This window comes from Mus pahari, unplaced genomic scaffold (assembly GCF_900095145.1).
Source record: "Mus pahari unplaced genomic scaffold, PAHARI_EIJ_v1.1 scaffold_10692_1, whole genome shotgun sequence".
Taxonomy (NCBI): Eukaryota; Metazoa; Chordata; class Mammalia; order Rodentia; family Muridae; genus Mus; species Mus pahari.
In genome coordinates, this window is record NW_018393975.1 from 24,843 (window position 1) to 32,722 (window position 7,880).

At 42.8% G+C, this 7,880-nt stretch overlaps 1 pseudogene; it reads right to left on the bottom strand.

Moving 5' to 3' along the window:
- Positions 1-265: 265 nt before the first annotated feature.
- LOC110315823 lies at positions 266-1,244 on the bottom strand (annotated as a pseudogene).
- Between the last annotated feature and the right edge of the window lie 6,636 nt (positions 1,245-7,880).

Consider the following 7,880-nt stretch of genomic DNA (forward strand, 5'->3'; position numbering starts at 1 on the left):
TGCAAAGAAACAGCAAGAAAGCTTCAGAGGAAGTTAGCATGAGAATTTGATTAATGTCAGGAAGGATGCAGACATGATACTTTCTGATTAATGCTTTTACTCAGGAGAGGAAGAAAAACTAAGTCAGTGGAGAGCTGTTGAAGATGTTGCTGGACCACAGAGTAGTGTCAAGTCATTCAGCTGTGAGGAGAGTGGACAGTGGTCAAGTGCAGCAGGGCAGTGCTCACTCCAAAGCCACCTCTGAGGTCCAGGCAGAGGCTCTTCATCATGGCTCTGCTTTGCTTCTTGACATCTCCACCATGTTTTCAGCTGTCTCAGGAGTGTCCTGCAGTGCCCTCTGGAGAACCTTTTTGAGGGTCTGGTGCTTCAACCGATGCCTGAAGGAGCCCACGAAGAAGTAAATGATGGGGTTGGCACAGCTGTTAATAGCAGTCAGGACTTCTGATGCCAGATAAAGACTAAAATCAAATACCGTAAAATCATTCATAATCCAGTGTAACAGGAAATAGTAGATGCCATAGGGCAACCCACAGAGGAGAAAAACCAAAACGGTCAGCATGATGGTCAGGTACAATTTGTAAATTTCATCCGCCCAGTGCCACAGAACACCTGGCCAGCAAAGCCAGGCTGGACACACAGAGGACCACAAACAAAAACATCAGGTATGTGGTAGTAAAGAAGTTTGATGGCCGACACCCATTGAAATTTACATATTTGATATCTAAGGAACCGCAGAAATAATTCCTCAAAATGGAGATCAACAGGGACAGGACCCAGTCACAGCACACATGAGAGTTGATGTGTTATGGGTGGCGACGGTGATACCAGATGGGGCACAGGACAGACAGGCAGCGCTCAGTGCTGATGGCACTGAGCATGCTCAGGCCCGCGATGTAGAGAACCACCCTGAAGGTGTAAGTGCACTGGAGGAAGATAATGTTGGGGAAGGAAAACTTGAGAAGATTCTGTTTGGAAGCTACGATGTGACAGAGGAGGAAGAGGAAGTCAGCCAGGGCCAAGTTTAGGATGTAGACTGAGAAGGCATTCCTGCGCAAGCAGAAGTGCAGGAGCCAGAACACAATGGCATTTTCTGTCAGCCCGACCAGTCTGAAGATGATGATCATCACATTTGTGATCAGGATCCTGATGCTGATACTTCTACCTATGGTTTCGTAAAATGGATTTGTTGTTGTGGGTGCCATTGTGGAGGCTGAGGAGTTTAGGGCCAGAAACCCTGCACTGGTGCTGCTGGGAACCCAAAGAAGTAATGATGCCTTCCCTATGAACACACCTTTCGTTTTCTTTATGTTTTTTTTTTTGTTGTTGTTGTTTGTTTTTTAATTTTTTCTATTGCATATTTTCTTTAATTAAATTTCACATGTTATCCCCTTTCCTGTCTCCCCCCCTCTCCCGTAAATCCCCTATTCCATGATTGCCCTCCCTGCTTCTATGAGGGTGTTCCTCCACCCACCCATTAACTCCCACCTCTTTGCTCTCCATTTCCCTATACTGGGGAATCTACGGAGCCTTCATTCTTCCACTGATGCATGACATGGCCATCCTCTGCCACATATGCATCTGGAGCCATGTGTACTCCTTTGTTGATGGCTTATTTCCTGGGAGTTCTGGGGGAGAGGCATCTTGTTGGTTGATATTGTTGTTCTTTTTATGGGGTTGCAAACCCCTTCAACTCCTTCAGTCCTTTCTCTACTTCCTCTATTAGAGACCCTGTGCTCAGTCTAATGGTTGACTGTTAACATCTGCCTCTATATTTGTAAGACTCTGGCAAAGCCTCTCAGTAGACAGCTATCAGACTCCTGTCAGCTACGCGCTTCTTGGCATCCACAATAGTGTCTGTTTGGTAACTGTATATGGGATGAATCCTCAGGTTGGACAGTGTCTGGGTGACATTTCCTTTATTCTCTGCTTTATAGTATCTCCATATTTGCTCCAGTGAGTATTTTGTTCTCCTAAGAAGGGCCGAATAATATCCTCATTATTTGCAGCTTTTAGGCTATTGTGCACATATCAGTGAGTGCATACCATGTGCATTCTTTTGTGATTGGGCTACCTCAGTCAGGATGATATTTTCTAGTTCTATCCATTTTCCTAAGAATTTCATGATTTCATCATTTTTAATAGCTGAGTACTATTCCATTGTGTAAATGTACAACATTTTCTGTATCGATTTCTCTGTTGAGGGAAATCTAGGTTCTTTTTAGCTCCTGACAAGTATAAATAAGGCTGCTATGAACATAGTAGAGCATGTGCCATTATTACATGTTGGAGGGTCTTCTGGACCATATAACATATATGCCTAGGAGTGGCATTGCTGTATCCTCCAGGAAAACGATGTCTAATTTTCTGAGGAACCACCAAACTGATTTCTGGAATGGTTGTACCAGTGAGCATTCCCACCAGCAAGGGAGGATATTCCTCTTTTCCACATCCTCGCCAGTATCTGCTGTCACTCATCTGTTGCTGAGTTTTTGATTTTAGCCATTCTGACTGGTATAAAGTGGAATCTCAGGGTTGTTTTGATTGAACACACCTTTTGTTAAAGACATATTTTATTAATACTATTTGTTGAGAATAATCAAAAGAAACCAATTCTAAGAATTACCATTTCATTTTCAAACTCCATTTAATCATAGAAACTAAATCCAAGGTCCCAGGACCCAGTGGGAGCTGGGGACTTCCCAATAGCTGAACTGCTTCTATTATATGGAAATAGTTGTCAGAGTCCAGATATCCCAAGGGCAACTTCTCTATCTTGCTGGCAGTGTCAAATTAAGTTTCTCTTCCCAGGCCTAGGAACTTACTCCTATCCTGATTGGTGAAAACTCCCTTGTTCAACCTCTCATGTCAAAACATGATTGGGCAATGCTACAACCCATTCTTCTCCCCTATCATTAAGGTTCCATTCCTTAAATAATCTGTAAAGTATTCCTTCAGGTTTGTAGTTCAGCTCTTGGTTCTATTCTGTGTCACCATGGACCAGAATCAGCTTGACTATAATAGTAATCTGCACTGCCATGGTATTTGAGTTATGTTGGATTTATGTTGGATTTAAGCAGACCCCATGACATACTAACTGTATAGGGTGATGAGTTTTATTATGAGAATTTCAGGAGTTTATAATGCACTTTTTATGATCATTAATTAATTGTCAGGCCTAGCTTGCCTGCTAGGAATAAAGGTTTTTGTGTTTCAGGGGAAGTGATACAGGCAGGCGGAGGGCAGGCAATTCATTATGAACCTCAAAGTCCTGGAACCCTCCCTCTCCTTTGAGCAGTCCCTCAGAATCATCACCTCGGTATATTGATTATATGTGGATGGGAGAAAAGCCAGAGAAGAAATCTCCAAAGCCAGTAAATATCCAACTTTAAGATGGCAGTCAATGCTGTAGATTAAGAAAGCATCCAGCTTAAACAAAGTACAGAAAGAGTGAGGAGAAGAAGCTGACAACATGGAGGGAAGAGCAGTTGTCTAGGAAGTAAAATCAGAGTCTGGAAACTTTCTTAGTTCAGGAATTCATACAGGACCTCCAGGCCAATGGAGGATGCAGCCAGGCACCCAGGAATGAATGCAAGGCTTCTTCCTTGTGCTCTTTTAAGAGATACCAGCAGCTATGGTCCCAAGGGAATAGAAAAGAAAGTAAGTGGGTTTTAAAAAAGAGGGTTAGGGTTAGGGTTAGGGTTAGGGTTAGGGTTAGGGTTAGGGTTAGGGTTAGGGTTAGGGTTAGGGTTAGATTACCTCTAATTATGGGGCTGAGAAATATTCCAAGATAATTTCAGGGAACGAGGTATTTGTCTGTTATATTGAACCAATAACTTTAAGAGGACAAGTTAGGGTTAGGTTTACATTTTTCAAAACACAAGAAAACCAAGAAGGAAGACCATCGTGTGGATACTTCATTCCTCCTTAGAATAAGGAACAAAATACTCATGAAAGGATATAGATACAGAGACCACTTTTGGAGCTAAGATGAAATGATGGACTATCCAGAGAGTACCCCATCTGGGGATCCATCCCATCATCAGCCACCAAACCCAGATACTAATGCACATGCCATCAAGATTCTGCTGAAGGGACCCTGATATAGCAGCCTCTTGTGCCTGGCAAACACAGAAGTGGATGCTCACAGTCAGNTATTGGATGGANCACAGGGCCNCCAATGGAGGAGCTAGAGAAAGTACCCAAGGAGCTGAAGGGGGCTGCAACCCTGTAGGTGGAACAACAATATGAACTAACCAGTACCNCCTGANCTTGTGTCTCTAGCTGCATATGTAGCAGAAGATGGCCTAATTGGCCATCACTGGGAAGAGAGGCCCCTTGGTCTTGTAAACTTTATATGACTCAGCACAGGGGAAGGCCAGGGCCAAGTAGTGGGAGTGGGTGGGTAGGGGAGCAGGGTCTGGGTGAGGGTGTAGGGAATTTTCGGGGTAGCATTTCAAATGTAAATAAAGAAAATAATAAAAAATAATAAAAAAAACCACCAGCAATAAAAAGAGATACAAGTTATTTTTAGATTGTTGACTTGTGTACTTGGGTTTGTAGAATCCTCATTTAACATGACTGAAAACCAAGACTTAATCAGACAGAGGAGTAATTTTCTGATCATGCCATGTGAGCCATTTCAATACTCATCCCTGATCTCTTGCTGTGCTGCTCAAGGCTCTGTCTCCTCACATCACTACAAGACCCGACTATTATGCCCTTCATCACTACACACTCTCCCCATGATGCCTGCATCACTACACACTCCTCCTTTGGTGGTAATCATGATGACACACTCCTATTGTGATGCTCTACAACACTTCACACACCAACATGGAACTCTACCCCTCTCCACCATACCACCATGATGCTCTTCATCACTATACACTCCTAACATGATGCCACAAATAACTACAGACTCCTAACATGTTGGTATGAATAACTACACAGTCCCACTAAGATGCTCTACTACACTATACACACCAACATGGTACTAAACATCCCTACAGGGTTCTACCATAATGTTCTACATCACATGGGGAACCACAGTTAACTAGATCACTACTCAAGGATTGCTCAGCCCACAGTGTGTGTGGCCCTTTAACATCAATCATTAGTGAAGAAAATGACTACAGTCTTGCCTGCCATCCAATCTGATAGAGGCATTTTCTCAATTCTCTCTTGGTTTGTCAAGGTTTGTGTTGCTTTCATAAAAAACCCAACCCAACTCAACCAAACCAAATCAACCAAACAAGATATACCATGGCCAATAAAGAGAAATATTCCTGAGGGCATTTCAAGATTTTCTGGCCAGACTCTATCCATTCCATGATCAAGGGTGTAAACTAGAACAGTAATTTGAAAGACTTTCCTGTGAGATCAATGACACCCCAGGACATTCTTACAGCAGTGGAAATGCTTTCTCAGGTTCATGTGCTGAGGTTCTCAGAGGTTACTGAAGTCATGACCCTTGGGAGTCCAGGTACTGCTTGAGTTGTTATTAGATGTAGCCATTGTTTATGTGGTGCATCCAGAATACAAAAGTTACTGGATTGTGGAATTTTCCGCTGGAATTCAAAAGGAAATCTAATAAGTCTGACAGTGGAAAGTCTGACACCTTCTTTACAGAGGATGCCCCCAAGAGTGTGAAAAGTGACCCTTCAGGGTAAAGCCTTAATTCCAATGTCAAGCCCAGGGTGTTGGAGATGCCACAGATAAAGCATTGTGGAGAGGAAAGGCACAGACACCAAACTGAACCAGCTTCAGAGAGAGGACAAGTGGGATGCAAACAGCGAGTCTCTAGGAACTTAGCTGCCCAAGCTTGTTGGTGATGAGATCATGTTACCTTATGGCCTAGATATTGGACATGGGCCACAGTGTTCTCCCTGCTGGGTTTTGTTCTTGCTGTGATGTGATCCATTCTCTCCATTTTTCCATTCATTCCCGTTGGGATGGCGGTGTTTACTCTGTGTCACAATTTGATGGGATTATATAATTCTTATATATTTATAGGTAATCATGGCTGAAAGTGCATCCTGAGTCTCAGGAGAGTCTGAACTTGTAATGTTGGATCTGTTAAAGCTTTGGGGACTTTTGCAGTTGGTAGAGGACTGGGTGTTTTTTTGTTTGTTTGTTTGATTTTGCTTTGTTTTGTTTTGTTTCGTTCTTCTGTGAGAGAGACAGAAGTCATTTTAGAATCAAATAAATCCGTGTGGTTTGAAGTGATCTTTTGGGGTGTCAGGTTGGGAAGGGGTTGACTCTGTCACAGTGCATCTTGACTGTAAATTTGATTAGGTTAGAGAAACGTGGGAGATCCATGAAGCTTATCTTTCTATATGTGTGCATGGTAACCTGCAGAGATCAGCTGATGAGAATGAATGCAATAAATATACTAAACCATTGGTGGACTCCATATGGTGGTTGTGTTGCTGGGAGTTGGGGCCTACTTGGATGAAATAGGTCAGTGGCAGTGTGTTCCTTGGGGTCACAGCTTTCTCTAGCATCCTCTCTGTATGCTGAGTTCATTCGTTAGTTCTAGTCATCTTTGGGGGACTTAGAGTTGCTAATATAAGACCTTGTCACCTGAAAAAGTCAGGACTGGACATTCTCACTCTTAATATTTACATCTTTTATCTTTCCTGAACTCACCAGCAAGGACTACTAGTACTGGGATGGTTTTTATATGCTTGGCCCAGGATGTGGTATGATTAGCTGTGGCTCTGGTTCCAGTAGGTGTGTCATTGTGGGTGTGGGTTATAAGACCCTCATCCTAGCTGTAAGGAAGCCACTATTCTCCTAGCTGCCTTCAAATGAATTTGAAGAACTCTCAGCTCCTCCTACACCATGCATGCCTGCCTGGGTGCTGCCATGCTCCTACCTTGATGATAATGGACTGAACATCTGAACCTATAAACCTACCAGCAATTAAATATTGTTCTTATAAGAGTTGCCTTGGTCATGGTGTCTGTTCACAGTAGTAAAACCTTAAGACAAGTACTATGTTGAATCATACAGTAAAAACCATCTTTGACTTTTCTTTTTTTATTAGATATTTTCTTTATTTACATTTCAAATGCTATCCTGAAAGTTCCCTATACCCTCCCCCTGCCTCTGCTCCCCTACCCACCCACTCCCAGTTCATGGCCTGGCATTCCCCTGTACTGGGGCATATATAGTTTGCAAGACAAAGGGGCCTCTCTTCCCAATGATGTCTGAATAGGCCATCTTCTGCTACATATGCAGCTAGAGATTTGAGCTCTGGAGGTGCTGGTTAGTTCATATTGTTGTTCCACCTATAGTGTTGCAGATCCCTTCAGCTCCTTGGGTACATTCTCTAGCTCCTCCATTGGGGGCCCTGTGTTCCATCCAATAGCTGACTGTGAGCATCTGCTTCTGTGTTTGCCAGGCATAGTATATACTTAAAAGAGACCGCAATATCAGGATCCCTTCAGCATTATCTTGCTGGCATGTGCAATATTGTCTGGGTTTCGTGGCTGATGATGGGATGGATTCCCAGGTGGGGTAGTCTCTGCATAGTCCATCCTTTCATCTTAGCTCCAAACTTTGTCCCTGTAACTCCTTTCATGGGTATTTTTTACCCTATTCTAAGGATGAATGGAGTATTCACATGTTGGTATTCCTTCTTCTTGGTTTTTTTGTGTTTGGAAAATTGTATCTTGGGTATTCTAAGTTTCTGAACTAATATCCACTTATCAGTGAGTGCATATCTAGTGACTTCTTTTGTGATTGTGTTACCTCACTAAGGATGATATCCTCCAGATACATTCATTTGCCCAAGAATTTCATAAATTCATTGTTTTTAATAGCTGAGTAGTACTCCATTGTGTAAATGTACCACAGTTTCTATATCCATTCCTCTG